Below are 23,344 nucleotides of genomic sequence, written 5' to 3' on the forward strand. Positions count from 1 at the left end.
TTTTTTTTTTGAGACAGAGTCTCACTCTGTTGCCCAGGCTAGAGTGCCGTGGCATCAGCCTTGCTCACAGCAACCTCAAACTCCTGGGCTCAAGCAATCCTACTGCCTCAGCCTCCCGAGTAGCTGGGACTATAGCCATGTGCCACCATGCCTGGCTAATTTTTTCTCTATATATTTTTAATTGTCCATATAATTTCTTTCTATTTTTTCAGTAGAGATGGGGTCTTGCTCTTGCCCAGGCTGGTCTCGAACTCCTGAGCTCAAACGAACCACCCGCCTCGACCTGCCAGAGTGCTAGGATTACAGGCATGAGCCACCGTGCCCAGGCAAAATCAACTGTTTTGAAAGTATCCTGGGAAAGTGGCTTCAGGAAGATCTATCTGCAAATGGTTAAGAATAACTACTAATATCACTAGTTTACCATGGACTGATTTCCAAGTGAAGGACGTAAGAGCTACTGTCAGTGCTATTTTCAGCACAGACATATACCCACCAACACTTGTGGAGAACCTGAGAGTGTTCATGTAGGTTGTACGTAAGCAGATGATATTTAGTGAGGTCTTGAAACAATCTGTGAAAGCAGACAAGAAGCAAAGAATTTACTAGATAATTTTTCTTTTTTTTTATTTCAAATTATTATGGGGCTACAAATGTTTTTGTTTATATAGATTGCTTTTGTAATGCTTGAGTGAGAGTTAAAAGTATGCCTGTCACTCAAATAGTGTTCATTGTACCACATCTTTTCAAAGTAAAAAACAGATATGATATAATTTAACTCACAATCAGATTTCATTTCACATCTTCTTAATTCAAGATTAAATGGAAGATACATATTTAATTAATATATTTAATTGAAGTAAACAGAATTGGATAACTGCTTTGATAAAAATAGACTGATAGACTTTGGATGATATATATTTTTTTGACAAGGTCTTGCTCTGTCTCCCAGGCCAGAGTGCTGTGGCATCAGCCTACCTCACAGCAACCTCAAATTATCCTCCTGCCTCAGCCTCCCAAGTAGCTGGGACTATAGGTGTGTACCAACACACCCAGCTAGTTTTTTCTATTTTTGTAGAGATGGGGTCTCCCTCTTCTTCAGGCTGTTCTCAAACTCCTGACCTCAAGCAATCCTCCCACCCTGACCTCCCAGAGTGCTAGCATTACAGGTATGAGCCACTGAGCCTGGCCTAATATGTATCTTCAAAAGCTCATAATTTTCTTAAAAAACATTACCATCCTAGCAATTATTTGAGACATATTTCTAAAAAAGGATGAATTGAGTTAAATTAGACACACTTATTTCAAATTCTATACATTCACTCTTGATGGTATATTTTGCTAATCATTTTATTTCAGATGTTTTATCATTATCATAATTTTATATATAGACTATGTTTATTATATTAGTGGTGATGCTTAAATGATTTATTCTTTCTTATTATTTTCAGGCAGTATAGCATAGTAGGCATTTGTACTGAAAATGGGTAAAATATTCTATTCCAAAGACTCTTTCCATAATGATTTAAATTTTCACTATTACAAGCATCTATGAGAAAAGTAGTACAGGCTGTTATAGAGGTACAGATTTTTCAGAATGAAATAATGTAAAGTGGTCATGAATAAATAGAAAAATGCTTTAACATCAGGAAAAATAACAAAATTGGCCGGGAAAAAAGGTATAACTGTGTGAAAAATCTATGTATGTACGCCAATTAAAATTTTCTATTTTATCTTTTTTTATTAATAGTACTTCAGTACTATTTACTTTGGATAGGTAAACATTATGTAACTGCTAATTTTTTTGAAAACAATTTTTAAACCACTAAATAAATTACAACCTTAAAATGCTGCCATTATATTAAATACATATAATTACTGAATTTAAATTGATTCCTTACACTTCTTGGGTATATTCCTTTGTCTCTAAATTAAACATTTGTCCTCCATACTGTGCCAGCCTGGAGGAAGAATGATGATCTATTGTGTAGTTTCTGATAATTATTTTAGCAATAATTGTATTTTAGAACCCCAAGCTCCAATTTATCTTTTTACATAGATTTATTAACCTATAAATAATATTTTCTGCTGTGAAACGATAACCAACATTACATAAATTTAAATTTATAATATTTTAAATTGAAATAATAAACACAAATGATGTTTGGTAAAATTCTAAGGTTATCTTACTGTTTTAGTGCATATAAAACTTTTATAGTTTTCCTTTAAAATGTAAATATATCATATGCTTACACATATATCCATAAAACAGTTGATATTTCTTGTCTTGTTCCATGTTCAAAATGTTATATAAACGTTGAACATGTATGAAGAATTTTGAGAAACTTTACCTTTCTTTATTGAAACCAAAAGGATATTCTCCTTATTCTTTCTTTCCTATGAATTTTTGAGTGACAAATAAAATAATACTTAATTACGTCTTTATTCTCCCACAATAGAAAAATTTGAACTTATGTTGTGAATAGTATTCAAATGACATACTTAGAACTAGTCATATATGATGTGTTATATTGTGTTCAATTTTGGCACCAGTAGCTATTAAATGGTAACTGGGAATTCTTTCCAATATTTAATAGAACACATCCATCAAAGAACATGTTAGTGTTATTGATAATGAAAATTTAAATTTACTAATATTATAGCTCTGTCATTTGTTTCTTAACTTTTAAGTTTTTGTAAACAAAGGTGAAAGAGAAAAACTTCAAGGATGGTCATTGTGCAGGATGGTAGAGTAGAAGAGAAACACTTGTGACTTTAAGATAGCACTCAGGAGGTAAATACTACTGGGAATCTTTTTTTTCCTTTAAGAATTAGCATGCCAAATAAATTACTGAGTCATAAGAATCTCTGGAGTAAAATGAAAAAAAAAATGCCAAAGTATGCCATCCATGTAGAATAAAAATGTTTTTTACATGTTCTTTAGGCACAGATACATGAAGTAGAAGAAACTTGTTTTTAGGAAAGCGAGCCTTGCCTCTTTGTGCCCACAATCATCAAGTTCTATCATAATAACATCACAGATCTACACTCCTTCCTATCAAATCTATTCTTAAAATGTGACTTCAACCCCATCAGCAGCCTTCATGTTGCCAAAGTGAATGATCACTACTTTGCCCTCCTATCATTCAACTTCTCATCAACTCAGATGGCTCCTTTTTTCTTGAAACACTTTTCACTCTTGAATTCCACAAAACATCGTGCCTCTGATTTTCCTAAATATCACTGGCCCTTCTTCAACAATTCCCTTTTCTGAATCCTTCTGCTATGACTGGCCTTTAAATGTTAGACTAAGGCATAATTTCATTTTTTGCTTCGTAATTATCTATATTATTTCCATGTGAACATGGCTTTAAATATTATTTATATTTAGCTGATTCATAATTGTCTACTTCCATCTCTAAGTTTTCCTTGAGGTTCAGACTCAAATATCCAGTTGCCTACTGTACACATCATTTGGCTGAACAATAGTCACCTCAAATTTAACATGTTAAATATAGGACACTTGATTCATCCCATTAAATATCCCAAACCTATAAGTATGCTCTGTTCTGCTCTTTCCCATCAAGGTAAATGGAACTAACTGGAAGATTAGGTAAAAAATCTTGGAGAAGTCCTTAACTAATCTCTTCCTCCTTCCTTAAGTGTAGCTAACCAGTGAATTCTATTGATGTTATTTGCAATGTATATCTTTTTTTTTTATTTCAGCTTATCATGGGGTATAAAAGTTCAGGTTATATACATTGTCCATGTCCTGCCCATCCCCCTGAGTCAGAACTTCAAGCGTGTCCATTCCCCAGACAGTGCACATCGCACTCATCATGTAGCTATACCCCCATCCCCTCCCCCCACCCCCATTCCCCCGAGTCAGAACATTCAGAACATTCAAGCGTGTCCATTCCCCAGACCTGAACGCACCCAATCTCGTCTGCAATGTGTATCTTTTTTTTATTTGCTAAAGATTATTTATTGCACAATCTATCAATTTGTCCTAAAAATAAAACGGATACTATTACTTTCAACCTCTAAATTCAGCACATAGTCAAATGCATTTTCTCAAACTAAAGTTCTATAGCATTATAATACGAGTAAACCCTTTGTTATTGAGTCATGATAGGGAAAACTTCCTATCTTACCAAACAAATTCCTTAAGAGTTTATGAAACCATTTCACAAATCCTAGAAGGCACACATTATATTTCCTAGCATAATAAATACATTTAAGTACTTCACAGCTTTTCGTTTTTAAAGATGCAATGTATATCTTAAATGTATACATTTCCCTCCATTTCCACTGTCAGCACTCTTTCATCTCATTGTGAAACACTTATACTTGCACATCTCCACATTTTCCCCCTACAATTCATTCTTTAAAGAACAAACAGGATAATCTTTAATTAAAAACAAGTCAAAGCAAATCATTCCCTTGCTTTAAAACTTCCTCTTTTGTTAGAATCAAATTCAGACTCGTTCTCATGGTTCATTTGTGAGTCCTACATACTTCATTCTTGTATATCTATTTAATATTGTCTTCCAAATCTCGCTCTCCTTTCCTCATCTTCCAGCCACGTTGAATTTCTTACTGTTCTGTAAACGTGCTAAGCTTGTTCTTATCTCAGTATCATGGCACTCAGAGTTCCTTCCACCTAGAATTCTCTTATTCAGACTTCTCTATGTTCAATTTTCTGTCCTGAGTTCACCTTTCCAGTGAGGCTGTCTCTGCCTCACCTACCTGTGTTAGCCACAGCCTCACTCCATCTCCTTTATGGGAGAAGGGGCCTTGTCCATGTGGCTCGTTGCTTAGGATGGCATCCAGAATCTAGTTGTTACTCAATAAACATTGATTGATTAATTCAATAAAGATGTTAGTGGAAGCTCTCCAAAAGTATTAGAAATTTATTCATACTGAAGTATAAACAACTGGGTGAAGATAATTTTAAAACTAGTATTAAATTCTTAAAATCAAGAAATAAATATTATTGACATTTTTACTATTAATATGAAGAGGAATTCGAAGCACCCTACATGAGATGGTAGCAAGATTTGAGGGGGATGGAGGAGCCATGCTGGCACCTAAAGTAATACCCATAAGTAATTTCTTCTAAGTTTATCTGCAAAAATATATTTAAAAGTTTCACCATCATTTTCATTTACCAATTAGCTTCATTTTTTATGGAATTTTATTTGTTAATAAGTGATTCACTTTTAATTCATCAAATTGATGTAAAAATATCACATCAAGGAAAACAGCCTAAAATACCAATATAAAAATTAATTTAGAAATATTTGCATCTTCACGACTTGTAAACAAGCTTTAAATATACACTATCAAGCATGGGAGTTACAAACAGTTAACCAAGAACTATAGAGTTATAATTCCGCAGATGAATTCTTGAGGCACAAAAGCATGGGTCATATCCTACAGATTTTAATATGAAACTCTTTTCACAGTTAGAGGAGTTCCACTCGAAAACTAAGAAGACAGGTTGTGAATTAATAGTCATAAAATGCATTGTTCTATGAACTCCATATTGAATTAATAAAAGAAATATGAGTCAGGCTAGTGAGAGAGGAAGGTATATTTTCAAGTTTAGTGAAGGAGTATACCAGCATCATTTTTTAGAATTAGAAATGAATGCTGTAATTTTCTTCAGGCTATAATAACTGTTTTCAAAGAAAATATTTTTACTCAAATGAATAAAACCTGAGGCAGATAAAATATTTTAGTGTTGTAAATCCTAGGAAGCAGGCTGCTCTCAGAGATAGATGGACAATCTGTTTTACCGTTTTACTCATTGTATCAATGGCACGTACACATAATTTTAAACTAAACTTTTGATATTCCCTTGGTAGAATCTGCAAAGTGACATGAGTTGAAGGATGATCCGATCTAGTCTCCTTATTTTACATGTGAGGATGCTGAGTCTGAAATAAGTTAAATGACAAATGGAGAGCATTAGATCTGGAATCAGACTAACTAGCCTGAATGTGACTTTTGCAAATTACTTAACTTCCCTAAACTTGTTTCCTCATCTGTAAAGGGGAAATAATATCTACTTTGTAAATCATTTTATAAGTAAATGAAGTTTTATATATATATATGTGTGTGTATGTGTATATAAAATGTATATAAAAACCATAACATGTTGGCTTATTGTATATTTACTAAATTGTATCAATTTTTTGAGGCAGAGCCCGTGATATAACCCAGATCACTTAGTACACTGTCCAGGTTCATTCCACATTGTAGCAATGCCTTTCTGCCCATTTAATTATTAAATCTTCATTTCTTATTTTTTTGGCAGGCTAAGTTTTCCCCTGCATCCTTTTCTCTTAATTCTCTATCTTTAGAAAATACAACTAAACTAAATTTTATCAGAAAAGAAGTTGATAGCAAATTATTAAACTACCACCGAATCAGATACAAAACTATGGAAAGAATTAGGCTAAATACATACATTTTAATGTTCTTTTACTTGTACTTAATTTTTATTTTATATTTTATTATTACAGAATTAATTTCACCAAGAATGTTTTTAATGTTGTTTTGAAGCAATAAAGTACAATGCTTGTTATCCTTTTCAACTCTACTGCTAACAAGCTACATGAGCCAAATTTTCTGAGTCTCAGATTAATAAGTTAATTGATATATTTGTACTCTATCATGTAAGCACTAACATTTATGACATCACACCTTGGGATTATCATTTGTTTTTGTTAAAGGGCATTGTGACATATTTAAGATCCAGGTTTACAACCCTGTAGATGTGGAAAATGGAGATATTTTTAAAAATAAGGAAGTATAGCCCATAGAATTGTCACAGCTAATAGACACAGTAGAGTGGGATGTTAAGGTAATTTTTCAGATAAGCCAGGCAAAAAAGTAGTCAATATATGATAATTTCCTTAGAGGCTAGAATTTTGGTGATTTTCACTTGGTATTTAAAAAGCTCAAACTATTTGATATCTCATATTTTTCTAGTTCTTTACATACATAAACTTAGTGAACTGAGTAAACCCTATAATTTTACACTTAACTACACTATTAATATTTAATCACTTCTTGTGATTGTATAATAAAATATAATATTATCAATAAACAAGCACTGACAAAGGAGAAGTCACAACTGGTATCACAAAAATACAAAACATCATCTTTGAATACTATAAAAATCTCTGTGCCCCAAAACTTGAAAACATGGAGGAAATGGCCAAATTCTTAGAAAGATACAATCTTCCTAGACTCTATCAAGAAGAAATAGGATTTCTGAATAGACCAATATCAAGCACTGAAATTGAAGTAGCAATAAAAAAAATCTTCCAATAAAAAAAATTCCTGGACCACATGGGTTCACACCCGAATTTTACCAAACCTACAAAGAAGAACTGGTACTTATACTGCAGAAATTATTCCACAACACTGAGAAGGATGGAATCCTCCACAACTCATTCTACAAAGCCAATGTCACCTTGAACCAAAGCCAGGAAAGGACACAACAAAAAAAGAAAACTATAGACCAATATCCCTAATAAATATCAATGCAAAAATTCTCAATAAAATCTTAGTAAACTGAATTCAACTGCACATCAAAAAAATAATTCATTGTGACCACGTGGGCTTCATTCCAGAGATGCAAGGATGGTTCAACATACACAAATCTATAAATGTAATTCACCATAAAAATAAAAGCAAAAACAAAGACTCTATGATCCTCCCAATAGATTCATAAATGGCATTAGACAAAATTTAGCACCTTTTTATAAGAACTTTTAACAAAATACTCATAGATGGGACATACCTCAAAATTATTAAATGGATATATGACAAACCCACAGCCAACATCATACTGAATGGGGAAAAATTGAAAGCATTCCTGCTTAGAACTGGAACTAGACAAGGTTGCCCACTATCTCCACTTCTATTCAACATAGCTTTGGAAGTCCTTGCCAGAACAATCAGACAAGAGAAGGAAATCAAGTGTATCCAAATAGGGGCAGAAGAGGTTAAGCTATCCCTTTTGCTGATGATATGATAATACGTGTGGAAAACCCCACAGATTCAACCAGTAGACTCCTGGAATTGATAAATGAATTCACCAAAGTCTCAGGAAATAAAATCCATCCATGCACACAAATAAGTTGCTTTCATATACACCAATAACAGTCAAGCTGAGAATCAAATCAGAAATGCAATACCTTTCACAATATCACTGAAATTATTTATTCAAAATATCTTTTTCTAAAAATCAGATCTTGAAATTTTTGAAAGTAAAATTGGATTGTAATTTGCTTATAGGATGAGATCTTAGCTATACATTTCACCTCACTGAGAAATTTTAATATAACACTTTAATGTTTTTCTTGTCAGAAATGACCTTTTTTTCCTTTCTTCATAAATTTCATTTAAAATTTATAATTAAAAGTTGCCACATCCAATGAAAGGTAAGATTGTACCTGTAGTAGAACATGAAATGTAAGACATCTACACATTCATTTTAATGATGGTTGAGTAGTTTGTGCTTTTTTTCTTATTTTTTTCTCCTTATTTTTTTTTTTCTCTTTTCCTTTTTCTGTTGCTTATCCTCCTATGAATCCATTGTTTTAAACTTAAGAGTCATTCTCTTTAGAACTTTTATGTCCATTACTCTTCTTAAAATTTGGCTTTTGAGTATCATTTTCTTGAAACAAAGCTTCTGGACACTGAGTGGAGATGGGAGTTGTTATCCATTAAAGCTCTGATCTTTTTGTGGGCTATTGTTGACTTTGCTCTCAGATAACATGTTCATGTATATGGGAAATCTGATGAAATTTACAAGAAAAGGTACAAGATATAAAAATCAATATACAGCCATGAATTGCATTTCTTTGTGACAGCAACAAAATTGGAAATTGAAACTAACAAAAAGTGTTATTTAAAATAACACCAAAAAATATAAAATAGTGATAAATATAATAAAATATATGGAAAACCTTACAATTGAAAATTCCAAAACATTGCTGAAAAAAATAAAGATATAAAAATATGGAGAAATATAATTTATAGGTGAAAAGGCTTAATATTGTTAAAGATGCCAATTTTCCCCAAATTGATCTCTTGATTCAATGCAATCCCACTCAAAATCCCAGTAGGATTTTTAGTAAAAATTGATAAGCTTATTCTAAAATTCATATGAAAATGCAAAAGAACTAAGGTAATCAAAACTACTTTGAACAAGAAAGCATGTTGAAAGATTAACACTACATGATTTGCACACCACTATGAAGCTACTTCTAATGACAGTGTGGTATTAGCATAAAGATAGTCAAATAGATCAATGTAATAGTACAGGAAGATAATTGATTTCCTGTAAAGCAAAGGTATAGAGACATTTCAGTAAAGAAGGAATAGCCATTTCAACAAATGGTGCTGGAATAACTGCTTATTCGTATGTAAAGAAAATAGAATTTGAATCCATACTGTGCATCAAATATAAAAAATTACTTAACATGGATCACAGACTTAAATGTAAAATCTAAAACTATAAAGTTTCTAAACTACAATATATGAGAAAATCTTTATACTCAATTAGATAAATATTTTAGCATAATCTATAAAAAAATATAATCCCTAAAAATGAATTGAGAAATTGACTTCATTAATTTAATAATTCTGCTCTTAGAAATATTACTAATAAACTGTAAGGGCAAGCCACACATGGGGAGAAGATATTTGCACTTCGCAAATCTGATAGAGGATTTGTTTCCACAAGTCCTATTATGTAAAATAATAGGAGATCAAGCTAATTTTAAAAAATGGGAAAAGACTTACCATTTTAAAGGAGGAAAATGAATGGCCAGTAAGCCAATGATAAAATGCTTAACATCATTAGCAGTTAGTGAAATGCAAATTAAAACCACAGTGTGATACCACTACATATCTATTAGAATGTCTAAAATGGAATAGACTGATCAGAACATGGAGATACTGGAATACTTATGCACTTCTGTTGGAAATGTAAAATAGTACAATTTTTTGGAAAAAATTAGGCAATTTTTTAAAAATTTTAGACCTTCACCTACCATATACTCTTAGCTGTTTTCTTCTAGATATTTACACAAAAGTAATGAAAGTACTTGTGTATACCAAAACTTGCAATAGCCCCAAACTGAAAACAACCCAAATGTTCATCAGTAGGTGAATGGATGAACAAATTATGGAATATCTCTACAGTGGAATACTACTCAGCAATAAAGTGATCAAACTATTGATACATGCATCAACATGGATAAACAACAAAATAATTATGTTGAGTAAAAGAAGCTAGACAAAAGAGAATATGTTGTATTATAACATTTGTATAACATTCTAAAAATACAAAGAAGTTAATATTAGCAGAAAGCAGATCAGTGTTTGCCTGAGTATGTAGATGATGGGAGTTTCTCAGGATACTTTCAAAGTCATTGATTTTCATTTGCAGAAGCTTTTATTGTGTTTTGGAAGGGAGGAAATCCAAAAGAGCATGAGAAAACTTTTAGGGGTTAGTGATATGTTCACTTTATTAATTATGGGGATCGTTTCACAGATATATATGTCAAAACATCAAATTGTACACTTTGTGTGGTTATTGTTTGTCAATAACACTTCAATAAAGCTGCTAAAAATCAAGTTGAAAACAAAAGATATGAAGTATAAAGCAGCATGAAGTAAAATTTCAGAAGCAAATAAAATTTAGAATATAATTGTAGTGTTTCAACAGGGAGCAGTGTCTAGAACTTTCTACTCTTACTCATACCTTTACTAATATATTTCCTCTCTTGCTCTACAATACTAATTTATTACTTGAATTAACATCGCCAGTGAAAGACACACACTACTTTAAGATGTAGTCATTTTATAGTTATAGATATCATCCTCCTAATTAGCCAGATTCATTTTATTTTCACTTCTACCAATTGGCATAGTTCTTTCTTTCTAGAAATGTAATTAATTCTCTACTTTTTAAATAGATACATCTGAAAATAGTTGAAGGAGGCTATCATATACCCCTGAAACCATTCCTCTTATGATAAAAAATACACTGTTTATTCTGTCATTTTTGAGACGTATTATTCCACCTTATTCATTTCATTCAGGATTCCCCTGAGTTTATTAGTGTCATTCTCAAAGTATAGAACCCAAAACTGAAAGGAATAATCTGAATTTAATATGATCAACACAGAGCACAGGGAGACTATAATCTCCTTTGTTCTGCACCATACAGCAGCCTAAGATTGGATTACCTTTTTTAGCAACAGTGTCATGCTGTCAGTTCCTGTTGAATTTGAAGCTAAATAAAACTTCATGTTTTTCTTTTTTCAGTAGAACTGCTATAAATCCTGTTTTCCACTTTTTATATATATAAAACCAACTGAACCAAAATGTAGGAATTTGGATTTGCTTCTATAAAATTACATCTTGTTTTATGCTTCTTTTTTCTGCCTATTGAGATTATTTTGAATCCAATATTTTCATCTACTACATTTATAGTTCCTCTTAGCTTTGGGGAATTCACAAATCTCATACATAACATTTTATTTCATGTGCTTTCCTTCAGTCTTATATTCCCCTCTAGCTACTAATTTACCTTTCACCTTCACTTCACAATTATAGTAGACTTATGTTATTTACTGCTCAAGGTACCTTTCTTTAAGAACTAATTTCTTCTTTTCTGTGTAACTGGCAATTTTAGCAAACCACTCCACCTCTACTATAGAAAATATAATCTATACTGGTGAATTCGAATCCTCTATTTCCAAGGTAACTGTTATCAGTTCATGAATTGGTTCAGTATCTACACTGGGCCAATCAGAATCCTCTGCAAGAGTTTTACACTTGATTTAGAGTTGTGCACTAAAATACACATTTAGGTCACAACACTGGGAGAATGTGATCATTGTATTAACACGAAAGATGGAAACCTGTTGGGATTAGGATATCATAAAACCAATTCACGTCATAGACAGTTGAAGGGAAGAAGAAAGCTGTGACAACTTGGATTAACCTTTGTATCCTACCATAACTAAAGCCACAATCATGGCTTAACATCCTTGTAATGTTAGCTAATTAATTATGCTTTTATATGAGCTACTTTGAATTGGATGTTTTATAACTTTGCTTTTTTTGCTTTTAATTTTAAAAAATAAAAGTCATATATTTTTGTTGTAAGAAGTTATAAAGTATGGCAAAATAAAATTTATCTGTATAAACATATCTAAATACTATATTATAAATATAAGCCCTAAGTGAACAATTACATTTTATTCATTAACTCTGTGGATGGTCAGATGGATGTCAGGTGTAGCATACTATGTCAGTGGTGGAGTTCTGCTCTTCTAGAACCTAAAATTCCAGGCATGCTTTGCACAAACTGAATATATATTTTTGTAACTAATTATACAAATAATCATTTTGTTTACTTTTGTTTTTTTCCTTTTAAAACAAAGTAACAAATACTCAAAATTCATCACATCCCAATTATTTTACTGTCATCTATGCTCTTGAGATTATTGATAGCTGTATAATAGAAATACTGTATAGTGTATGTTTCTGTGTATCTCTTCCCAACTCTCATTCAGTGACTTCACAATAAATAGTATCAGCCATGATAGGAGTTTTTACACCATATACAATGGCAAACACTACAAATAACCACCCACCTGTTTATTAATAATTTAGCAATACAACAAGGAGTAAAGGCATAGAAACAGAAAGCATAATATGCTACTATGTACCATTTGGTCCTTATATTTTAAATATGTAAACTCATTTAAATCTCATAAAAACACTGTGAGTCAATAACTATCTCTATCCTCATTTCACAGCATAGAAATAAACTCTTGCATAGATGGTCAACTGATCTACAAGAGTGCAAGACCACATAGTATGAAAGACAGTCTCTCCAACAAATGGTGCTGGGAAAAGTGAATATCCACACTTAAGAGAATGAGGATGACTTTTACTTTATATTAAACACCAATACAAAAATTAACTCAGAATCTACTGGTGATCTAAACATAACCCCCCCAAAAATAATAAACATAAAACCCAAGACTATAAAAATGCTAGAAGAAAATGTAGGGAAAAACCTTCAAAACATTGGATTTGGCAATGATATTTTGTATATGACATTAAAACCACAGATAAAAAATTAAAAATAAATGAATAGGACTACATCAAACTTTAAAACATCCATGCATCAAAGGAAACAATCAACAGAATGAAAAGCCAACCTACAGAGCAAGAGAAAATATTTTCAAATCATATATCTGATAAAGGATGAATCTCCAGCATATATAAAGAACTACAACTTAACCCAAAAATCAAATAACCTTATTCAAAAATGGGCAAAGGATCTGAATAGACATTTCTCAAAAGAAGACATATAAATGACCATCAAGCATATGAGAAGATGCTCTATGTGACTAATTATTAGAGAAATGTTAATCTAAACCATAATGAGATATCACCTCACCCCCATTAAAATGGCCACTATTGAAAAACATAACTCTTGGGAGGATATGGATAAAGTTGAACCCTGTATACTATAGGTGGGAATGTAAAATGGTGCAGCCACTATAGAAACATCATGGCAATTTTTCAAATAATTAAAAATAGAATTACCATATGGTCCAGCAATCCTACATCTGGGTATATATCCAAAATAATTGAAAGCAGGATTGCAAAGAGATATTTGCACCCCAATGTTCATTGAAGCATTATGCACAATAACCAAAAGGTAGAGACAATCCAGGAATGAATGGATAAACTAGTGTCTACCAAGGAATGAATGGATAAACAAAATGCAAATATATAAAGAATGGAATATTATTCAGCCTTAAAAAGAAAAGAAAATTCTGACACATGCAGCAATATGGATGAACCTGGAGGACATTATGTTAAGTAAAATAAACCAGTCACCAAAAGACAAATACTATATGATACTACTCATATGAAGTATTGAAAGTAGCCAAACTCATAGAAATAGCAAGTATAATGGTGGTTGTCTGGGGCTGGAGAAGGGAGTATGGAAATTCTTGTTCAATGGGTGTAGAGTTTCAGTTTTGCAAATAAAAAAGTTTTAGAAATGTGTTGCACAAGATCTTGAATATAGTTAATATTTACTAAACTGTATGCTTAATAATTAAGATGGTAATTTCTCTTTTATGTGTTTTTACCAAAATTAAAATTTAAAACTTTAAATGTGATTTTCTGATAACTGCAATATTTTGATGTTAATTCTGGTCACTAGGAATTATCATATTGTAATTTTCACAATGCTATACTCTAGACAAGTGGTCCTTAATGTGTTGTCTAAGGACCCATGGGGCTCCCCAAGACCTTTTCAGAGGATCTGTCAAGTCAAAATTATTTTCAAGTATACTAAAATGTTATTTGCTGTTTTTATGCTTTTTCTGTCTCAAGTGAACAGGGTAGGCTGCCTGACAAGTCCACAAATATCTGAGAGAGCTATTAAAATACTCTTTTCTTTCAACTATATATCTATGGGAAGCTGGGATTTCTTCATATTCTTCAATCAAAGCAGCCTATGTGGACCATAGTGAGTGAAGAACCAGATAAGATAATCCAATTGTTTTCTATTAAGCCAGACATTAAAGAGATATACAATAATGTAAAAAATGCCACCTTTACCTTTATAGATTGAGGGAAAAAATTCTCTCTATTTTTATTTTTTTAAATAAATGAATAATTATTTACATAAAATATATCACCATATATAATGTTTGTTTTGGTTTATTATAATAGTGTATTTGTCATCATGAATAGTTTTTTTATTTAAAAATGAATTAATAATGAACAACAGTGTGGATATACGTGACAATACTGAATTATACACTTAAAAACGGTTAACATGGTAAATTTTATGTGTATTTTACCATGTTTAGAAACAAAAAATGAATTAAATACTTTTAAAGTTTCTTATTTTTGATTTCTAACATTATAGATATCAATAGATATAAGCCACATAAACAAAACCTCCTTGATGTACTTACTAATTTTTAAGTGTATGAAAGTGTTCTGAGAGCAAAAGTTTGAAAAATGCAGCTCTAGACATTCTTGCTTTTTTAGCCTATTATTAAATTAGAATTAAAATATATTACAAAAATGGAATGAGGCACAGTTCTTTCAGAAGAATTTAATAATTGTCTTGTAACAAATGAAAATTGATTTTTTTATTTATCAATTCAGTTTTGTAAGCAACAATTGCAACAGCTGTATCAGCACCAACAAAAATAGTTGGCATGCTTAGCAGTTTAAATTAGTGTTTCCATTGTCACATTGCACAATTCAAGGTTTTTTTCATGTGTTCATAAAGTGCATTGTCCGTTGAGTTTTCATGGATGAGACAGATGAGGTAGAAAATTCTTCTTCAAAAAAGAGAAAATGGGATGATCCCCTCAATAAACACAACAAATTTCAGCCTTTAAATAAGTAGTAGTACTTGTGGTGTGTAATAGATCCGAATTTCTCATCTATTTTACCTTTACGCTGTGATCTCAGCAAGTAGCAATTTTCCTTCATATAGCTTCAAAACCATACTGCTGCTATTATAAAACAAGGGGCTGAGAATGAGAAAATGACAACAGCCTATTTCTCACTGCCTCTGTAAAGACACATAATTGGTAACAATTATTTTTTATATTGCATGCTCGTTGTATTTGTGTTAATTTGGTGTCTGAAAATAAAAAATCTCTTCCTGAGGCAACCTAAAAGAATTACCGTTATAGAATTTGGAAAAAAAAATCTTTTATTTTTATTTTTAAAAAATAAATAAAACATGGGTGATGTGGGTGTTCAAAGTGGTACATAGGTAGTGGCACTCAAAAGCAGTTTTATGAACCCTATGAGTTCTTTTACAGGTTTATCTAAGCCACTCATTTTTCCCTCCCCAGTTTCCTTTGTCCTCTTTTAACAAAATCTGTGTTAGCTAGCAGTGGTGTGGTTCTGATGGCTGGTGGTTCTCTTACAACAGAGTTTGACAACATTTTTTCTAGTAAAGGAATACATAGTAAATATATTTGGCTTTGCAGGCCAGGCAATCTCTCTGTATGGTCACTAGTCAATTTTGCAATTGCAAGGTGAAAATCACCATAAGCAGTATGTAAATGAGCGTGTGTGTGACTGTGTTTCAATAAAACTTTATTTACCAAAAAAAAAAAAAGGCTAGGGTGGGGCAGATTTGGCCTATGGCCATAGTTTAAGTACCCTTGTCTTAGAACATTGCTTCCTGTTCCCTCTCCCTCAGTAATTCAATGTGTGAGGCAATTAAGCCATTGTGTGTTTCCGTGGGGGCAGGGTTGTTTAATTTATGACAGTAACAATAAACTACTGTGGACACGTGTAAAAATTTGTTAAACATATTTAAAATTCTGTGGCTCATCGTTCACAAAACCCTCTCCTACTCTTTTTGGATTTTCATCCCAGAAATATGAACTTTTCCAGCTCACATATTTAGGCTGATTTGGATTTTGGTTAGTTTAACCCTGCACTGATAACGACAACCCAATTAATGCACATCACTTTGTAAACCTGTCAAGTTCGAAAAAACTTTTTTCTCCTATCTTCTGTACTTGCTAAAGGTCACATAGAAAATGGAATTTCACAGAGCCCGACCCACTTTGAAGTATACCCTGCAGTAAGCAAATCCCCCACAGTCATAAACACTGTTCTAGTGTTGCCATTTAGAAATTTACTGCATTTCACAGTCCAATGGCTCAGTAAAAGCAATTTTTATTTTTACCTCCTGTATCACCCTGTGTGAAAATCTTTCCGTGTCAGAGAGGCGGTAGGAGGCAAACATTAAAATACTTTCTTTTACTTTACGGTTAGAAAACCAGCCTTCAAAACACTATCCCAAAATGTTGACAGCTGAAGAACCAGGAGGAGGTAACCTAAGAGCAGGTTACTATTCAGCAGTAAGAGTTAACACATTAAAATATTCTTAATAGTGAATAAATACAAAATTGTTAACAAAACTCTGGATTTTGTCACTTAAATATTTTAAGATTTATTTTCCTATTTCTACTTCTTTTTACCTTTCTTTGACGTTCTTTGCTTCCTATTCTTCTCTACCATCTCGAACTATTTTTCTTACATTATCATTAACAGTGATTCTGTAAGTGTATGCAGAATTACCCATATTTACAAACTGTGGGAGGAAATGCAAAGTCCACTGAGGGCTGGGAATAGGAGTTTGATTTTTGAAACTGCTATAGAAATCAATTTTCTTTTTCTTCCTTTGTTTTAATTCTATCTATAGTCCTCTTCTGATCTTTCTCCAATTTATTCAAACTCTGATGATCAAAGCTAACAAGATTCCTTTTTTTTCTATTTTATCACATATAAGTGTCCTTTCATATCTTTCATGGCCAGCAGTAATTTGGTTCCACCATAATTAGCCAGTCTGGAAATATTTCCTCTGTTCAAGACACACTAGGAAACTTATTCTCTACGACTTTAAAGTAATTCCTACTATGTCTTTGCTCTTACTGAGCTATTTATCAATAATAAGGCAACGATTCAAAGTCTATCCACCTGTCAAAACCTAGTGCAAATCTCAAATCCTGGAGGTATACTTTCTCTCTATTTACTTCATAATTTCTGTCCCTTCTCATCTCAAAACTCTCTCGCTGTGAGTTAAAGCCAAAGTTCTTACAATGATCGACAGGTCCCTACATGATCTGGCTCTCCCCTGTCTTTCTGACTTCATTACCCAATGTTCTCTCTTCAGTCACTCCACTCCCACTGTTCTGCCACCTCCATTCTGGAACACACTCCTGCCATGGGACCGTTGTGTTTTACTTCTGCTCTGCCCAGGATGATCATTCCCAGTTATTTGTATGACCAATTCAGCATTTTCACTTCCTTCAGATGTCTACTCATGTGAATCTTTCACTAGACACTCAACTTCCTTACCCCACCCCAGTTGGCATTTCATATACCTTTTTCCCTCCTTATTGTTTCTATTTAGTATTTTTTAACCTTTAATATATTACTTATATACCTTGCTTCTTGTCTGCTCCATTACGCTACAAGCCATGTGAGAGCAGGTATTTGCATACTTTTATTCAGTATTCTATGCCCAACACCTAGAAGAATACTCAAAACTTGAAGTACTCCATAAATATTTGCTTAAAAAAATGAAAATCAAAAGCATATGATTTAGCATTTTATATTTTACCTTGTTTCTCTGCCCCTTATTATTCCCTGCTTGATACTAATCTGCCCCAATTAGATTCATCTTTGTCTATGTCCCAAAACACCTACAACAGTGCTGGGAATTTTGAAGGAATTCAATATATATAGGTTTTTATTAAGATCTTAAGACATTGATATGGAAAGAGTGTAAACTTACCTAAAACAGGGTAAGCCCACTGTTTGGCTCTGAGAGTTTCTGGGAAATATATTTTTGGTTATCATGAAGAAATAAAGAACCAAGTTCTACTTACTACCTATTTAAATACCACCTCGTCTAGAAAACTCAGCATATCTCAAAATGTAAAGAAGACAAAGGTAAGTAGGCCAATACTAAATTATACCTTTTAACAAAATTTATGGCAACATTTGATTCAGAATGAAGATAATAACGTGCAATATTAAATAAAATATCCTCCTACCAATTTCAGAGGCTGTGTCACTTTTACTGTACTCAAACTTACATTTTGTTTGTGCAGAAGTCCTCAAATTGTACACAGTGACCTTGATCTAGCAGTTAGAAGAATCTATGCTTTAAAACATGTACAGTAGCTAGTGCAATAATAAATCATTTCAAATTAGTACAGTAGTGACTAGCAAGAAACCTCTAGAAGTTAGAAATCTGTGGGCCCACACTCACAAAGCTCCTGCTGAGAATGTTGCATTGTCTACAATTTAGCTGTTAAGATCATTTTGTCTTCATATAGCTGTATTGTGGATGAGGACCTACTGTCATTACCTGAGCTGAATCAGCTATCCAAGGAAACTTGGCTGTTTGCCAAGCAGACCTTCCAAAATCAGATCCAAGATGAAGGCATTGCTGCTGTGATGTGATTTTTTTTTTTAAAAGGAAAGCTGTGACTCTATAAGTCAAATACAAAGTAATACATGTATTTTGACAACAATTAGAATTATCTCACAAAGAAGTAAGATTCAGAACTGAATAAAGGGAGCCTGGGAAGAGAAGCTAGCACACATGCACACGCACTCGCTCACACACACATACATGTACACAATCACCTACGTAACTTTGCATTGTTATAAATCACATATCTCAATTTTATCTCATTATCTGACCACAACATTCAGTCCTTTGATTCCTTGGACATCACTTCCTGTGTATTCCTTTATAGTTTCACAACACCAATTCTTCTACCCCTCCATTTTCACTCAAATATGGAAAATGGTTCTGATCTCACTTTTTTTGGCTTAGCCTACTCTTCTGAAATATTGCTCACAAACACAACGATATTGTACTCCTGCTATTTCACTGCAATTGCCTGCAAAACTGCAATCGTGATTTAATCCCACAGTCCTTTCCTTCATACCTAGGTAGTTTCCTAAGCTCTGCTAAAAAAATTAAATTTTTTTAAAAAAATCAACCCTGTATATATTGATGACACCAAAAAATAATGGTTTTCAGATAGAGTTGGATGCTAATATCTACTTAATAATACATTTTTTTGTCCTTAGTTCCATCTTCCATTCCCCTCACTGATTAGTCCATTTTCATAATCTTATCCTGCTTATCAATCTTATCCTGCTTCACAAACTTTTAGTAACTTACTTTTACTGCAAGGAGAAAATTGAAACAAACAGGTGTAGATATTCTCAATTTCCTGTCACTTAACTTTATCTGTATTTTTCTTTTTTCTTCTAGCCTTACACTATGAAGAGTCACTCCTTCTATGCAGGGCCAGTTACCCCATTTTCACTGGGTCAGAGAAACTCAGTCTTTTCTAAGGTAATGCCCATTAGGTATTTCTCCTCCCTTTCTAATCCTCCCTACTAGCTCTATCTACTCAGCCTTTAATCTTGTTCTTTCGAGATCCTATGCTATTCACCTAAGCATCTCCAACCCATAGCTAAATTTTATAAAGAAGTATTACTCACCCCCTAACCCTCTATCTTCTCCCCTTTCCTTCTATTTGTTCTTCAATGAGCTGAAGTTACTTTATTCTTCCACCACTTTCCACTCTCTGGAAATTTATCTAGAAATGAAACTGTGATCTCTGTGTGCTGAAGGTCAATGGATACTTTAAAGACTTGAATTAATTTGAGATTCTTTGTCTCTGGCATTTCTTTGGTTCTGAGTCCCTACTGTGCCTTTTAGACCTCCAATTCTCAGTCTTATTCACAAGATCCTTCCGTATTATCTCATTAAACCATTCCAAACCTTAAACCTCTCTCAAAGCATGTTATTCCTGAGGTTACTTTTTCTACTGCATTAGCTAATTATCCATTCCCTACCCTAATTGTATTATGTATACTATGCCACTTTCCCAGTGAAGAGTATTTTTTATTTCTCCTGATCCTTCACTTGATTATTAACCCTTGTATGCCATTTACTAAAATATTATATTTAAGTTTTTTGTCTCAATCTTAATCAGATAAATTATAAATACTTGGATGGCAGATACCTGGCTGTGTTTACCTCTGTTTACCCTATAATACCTTGGACATAAACAGTGCTCAATAAATTAAATTATATGGAAGTTTCATATACTCCTTGTGGTTTAGCCTACATTTTTAAAAGCTTAGCATCACCTAAAACTCCCAAGAAACATAGTAATTGCATTGCATGACATTGCTATTTTTGGAAACCCTCAAGGACACTCCTATGATGTCACCAGGCACTAGATTTTCCTTCTCACTGAAAGTTTTCTTCCTTTAAAGTCAAATTATCCAGCTATTATCCAGCTAATATCCAGATATTAAAAGATATCTTTTAATATCTTTATTAAAAGAGAAGGTAGTTTAACATCCATAAAATCACTTGCTTAAAGATTTTTGCTTTAGAAACCTACTTACAATTTACTTGCCTGCCAAGAACTTGGGAAGAAACTTTTCACATTTTCTTTTGCATTTCAAAGGAACAGAGAATTTGTGATTGAATGTCAGTATGAGGCCATATTTTCTACCCTAGGATATACACTGAATGAGTCAGAACACTCCATGACCACTACCACCACCACCACCACGTTTATAGGAAAATTACTCAGGTGATGAGCGTACATTCCACTGTGCCCACCCTCATAATCAAGTGATTTACTTTAGTTCTGGCTGAAGGAATTCTCTTTAAAAATTTTATCATATGAGAGTCTAGAATTTGGAATTTGAATACTGGAAATCAAATTTCAATTTTAGCTCTTTTTAGCCCTGTGTCTTCTAGTAAGTTAAATATCGTATGAGTCATGATAAAAATGATTTCTTTGGGGAATTTGTTAGGATTAAATGAGATGATACTCCTGAAAGTATTTTGAAAATATAATGCATTGTTCATGCATTTGTTATTATTTCATTTTCAAATTTTCTTCTCCTTTGGATAACCTTCCCATTTAGTCCTAAGCCACCCTATGGGATCCAATTAGCATTTTCATCATTGCCCAGTGTTCAAGATTACTATATTAATTTCTTGCATATCAGTCCCAATAATGTTTTGCTATGCAGACAGGTCTATGAATGTTAAGTTTTTCCTGTTTGGAATCTATTAATATTATGTGGTTCATCCTCTGACAGATTTATTTTTCAGATTGATTTTTTATATCTTCTCTATGTTTTAGACCTCACCACTGAAAAATTACTTGGAAAATATTCTTATAAATTTACTAATGACAACTCAGTGACTAAGGCTTGACACACACCAATTGAGGAAAATAAAGTTAAGTGATGTAATATTACCTGAAGGTCTAGCTTTATTGCAATGACTCTGGGGCCTAACAAGTATTATATATTCTTATTTAGTCAAGTTGAATAATCTAAGATTTGGACAAATAACGTTTCGTTCTCAGATGTTTAAGTGATTTCTCTGGCTGAAATTCTTGATGTCCAATGGAGCAAAATGGAGTTTATTATTGCCATTTTAGACTCCTTTACATAAATCTTATAGTTGTGACATTCTATATTTAATTACCTTTGTTCACAAAGACAGTAACAGAACCTCTGGAAATCTTTAAAGAGCATCTAGTATAATTTGGACATGCCCACTGCATTCAAGATTATGGATTCATTTTTGGAAACATATTAAAGAACTTATTTATTTAACTAATGTCTAATAAATCCCTCTTATATGTAAGCACAAAATATATTTTCTGTGACATATGCAAAAACATAATTTAAGCAAGCATACCTTTGGATAATAAATATCAGAACCCTTAAAAATAAATATTGCTTTTCTTCCTATTACATATGGTTACAATTGCATAATCTGAGAACAAACCAAATGCTCTTTGACAATTTGAACTCAGAAAATGCCATGATATCATGATGGATGTATATAGCTTGATCTGGAGAGAATAGAGGTCTGTTTTAGATCAGAGGGAAGGATATTTTTGTTGTTATAGATTTAGGGATCTTAAAAACCTATTACTAAATTTAGGATTTTAGGTTACAGGATATTTTTTGTTAAAAAATTTGATAAACAATGTGTTTTCTAGTATCTGTGTTCCAAGAAGTTTTATTTAGCAGTTAGGAGCTACCTCCTCAGGAAGTCTACTATGTAGTCATTATACTGCTATAGGTTCTCTTTGGTGTTCCTACAACATCCCATGCACATCTCTGCATTTGCATTTAATACATATTCTGTTTATGTGATTTTTCCTTTAGATATGAGCTGTTTAAGTGCAAGACCCTTCTTATTCTTCTTCAAAACTCTTGCACCTAGCCATAGTGTTTGGCATACACTATATACAGAACAAAACAACAAATGATTAAGTGAATGAATTGATAAATAATCCATAGCTTACTGTTTAAAAACAAGACAGCATTATTGCTATTGGTTTTGACTCATTCTTCTCTTTTCTTTATGCATTCCACTTACCACAATTCTAAGTGAGACTATCACTGTAATATTTTATAAACCTAAAGAAAATATACTTGAATCTTTATCAGAAACTTCTCAGTCATAATTTGTGTACAGTGGTATGCTCATAAATCTTTAAGAGCCAGATCTGCAGGAACAAAGAAGAAAACATAAAAATAAAAAGGGTTGCTTTGTAGCATTTACTGATTTCTACAGTATAATATTCCCAACATGGCTGATTTCAAGCCACCAACACAAAGTCACTGACACAAAATTAGAAAAACATATGCACAATTG

Source organism: Eulemur rufifrons, chromosome 15, assembly GCF_041146395.1.
Source record: "Eulemur rufifrons isolate Redbay chromosome 15, OSU_ERuf_1, whole genome shotgun sequence".
Taxonomy (NCBI): domain Eukaryota; kingdom Metazoa; phylum Chordata; class Mammalia; order Primates; family Lemuridae; genus Eulemur; species Eulemur rufifrons.